Source organism: Ciona intestinalis, unplaced genomic scaffold (assembly GCF_000224145.3).
Source record: "Ciona intestinalis unplaced genomic scaffold, KH HT000493.1, whole genome shotgun sequence".
Classification (NCBI taxonomy): domain Eukaryota; kingdom Metazoa; phylum Chordata; class Ascidiacea; order Phlebobranchia; family Cionidae; genus Ciona; species Ciona intestinalis.
The window spans coordinates 1-2,395 of NW_004190814.1; the positions used below are offsets into that span (position 1 = coordinate 1).

The 2,395-nt window shown below is 32.4% G+C and overlaps 1 long non-coding RNA gene across 1 annotated transcript; it reads left to right on the plus strand.

The window, feature by feature from the left end:
- The first annotated feature begins 92 nt into the window (after positions 1-92).
- Positions 93-1,074, plus strand: LOC104265799. Its single transcript, XR_717291.3, has 2 exons — positions 93-389; positions 665-1,074. It is a non-coding gene; the product is annotated as an uncharacterized LOC104265799 (long non-coding RNA).
- Positions 1,075-2,395: the final 1,321 nt, after the last annotated feature.

The following is a 2,395-nucleotide window of genomic DNA, read 5'->3' on the forward strand; positions in this document are numbered from 1 at the left end:
ATTCTAGCATTATCTTTAATCTCTGATTGCATCAAATCATAAAATAAATTATAAATTTTAGACTAAATTTTCAGATTTAAAACCGCGCCTAATTAGCAAATAATTAGTCTTTTTGTGGCCGTCTGGCCGAGTCTTCTCAATCGGGACTTCCCCTGCAAACTCCACATAACATAGAAATCAAGATTTTCATTTATGCTTCGCTGGCAATTTTGCGATCGAGTATTGCACTGTTTATGTTTTCGTTTGGTCTGGTTAGAAAATCGTTCACACAACATAGTTTGGACGTTAAATTGTCACCGTTAGTTGGTACACTTGCTTTCATACAAACAAATTCAGGTAATGCTAACAGCGGGCAATTCTGCCAAGAACAGTTTACATCGTGAAATGAGGTTGCACTGTAGAGATTGAATATTGAACTACGGAGTATTCAATGACTATTATTGGATGTGTTTATAGCGGTAAGCATTAATTTATTACGAGTTCTTAAACAAAGCCACTTTAATAGAACGATAGGCCTATACCAATGTTTACATACTTTCACTTGATAACAGCACTAGCAGGCAAATGAAATGTTTGACTACTACAGGTTAATGCTGTTAGTACCAATATTTATGCATTGTACACTGTAAGTCATATTGTGTTCTGTATATAATCTATTATGCAGAGCAAACTCAAGAAAAGCATAGAAGTTGAAGAGATGGTTTTTTATGCATAGCAACAAGAAATCGAACATGTGTTAGTTATTTCTCAAACAATAGTTAACTATAGTAGTATAATACCCAATGATATTTATGTACCACTATTCATAGGCGTTCAGTTAGGGGTTCTGAGGGTGCCTTGTCACCCCAATTTTCAAAACAAGAGTGATATAATGTGTTTTGTCACCCCAGTTTTACAGGTCACTACAGCTTTTAACCTGTTGTTAAGTGTCTATAGATACAATCAGGCCCAAACCCTACTCTATTCATACTATTCAATGAAGTTTATTTATGTGTTAAGCTGTGATTGTAAATACATTTTAATCACGTCATCCCAGATTTTGTTAAAATGTGAATCACGATGCCAATCCTAAATCACCGTTTTGTTTTGTGCAATGGTTGATAAATGTGTAATAAGCTAATATACACAAACATTTTATGTATTCTTTGTCGAACTTGTGTTTTTTCATTACAAATCCATTGTATTGCACTGGTTTGGTTTTAATAAGGATTTAAAATTGCCCCTAATAGGTTTATTTGACATATAATAGCAGTGGCGTCGATTTTATAAAAATGTAGGGGTTGCGATATTAAAACGCATTAGCTGGAAGTCCGTTTATAAAACACGTAAAATGCTTTGTAGTAAAAGGGCTAATTAATACTATACTAATTAGTTTAAGCCGTGCTCATTCATTAGATCTTGGATCTCTTGTTAGTTAATTTTTAGCAATTTTTTATATTAATATGTTCATTATGTCTCACTAGTACCTACTGTACCATTTTTTATAAAAATGTCCGTTTTTCAACAACATTCGATTTGAAAATATGCTGAGTCAGCATAATCTGGTATGTACCTACGTTCAATCGAAAAATTAATACATAATAAAGTCTATGTTTTACAATTTTTTTATATATTCTTGAAGAAGAAGCATTCATTATACCAAATCAGAATTAAAATTTGTATTTTCTTTAGTATTTTTGAAAGTAGAAACGATCAAAGTTGAATAAAATTTTTCCTATGCATTGTCGAAACAGCCGATTTTTATTTTACTTTAGCGGTTTTTTTTCACGCGATTTTTTTTAGAACCAGTATCGTTTTGGCAAACTTTGATGGTACGTTTAGGTTACATTTGAGCATATCTATTCATATACAAATTTTCATTTTTCGTTGGTATGCCCCTTTAAAACACATTTAGAAAATATGGGATAAAAGAGCTAACGGCATCTATATCGTACCCTACCCTACCCTGCTATTAAAAAATGTCATTTTGAACTTTCGTGTGAAACAGCTAAACATTTATATAGTTGTTAGTACGAATTAAACATTCGTAGGCCTACAACTCTTACACTCTCGTCTACAGCTTAACAGTGTACACAACTGCTCACATTAACTTTTACCTGCTTTTTCTATTGTAATTTACTGTAATACAGACTGTAAGGTATTGGACTTCAAATGCCATGTTTAAGTTAATGAACAAACATATCTGTTCGAAAAAGTTTCATTTTTAATTAAACAGAAAACATATTATGTGAAGTAAAAAGGAGATGTAGACCTTTTTTGTTATAGTCCTCCTCAGACGGTACAATGTGGCTTATATAATCCAAAGCCGATGTCGGCATGTTTATATAGTCCGCATAAACGGGAGATAATACTGAAATGTAATCGCTTACAAACAAGTAACACCCAATCCAACTGT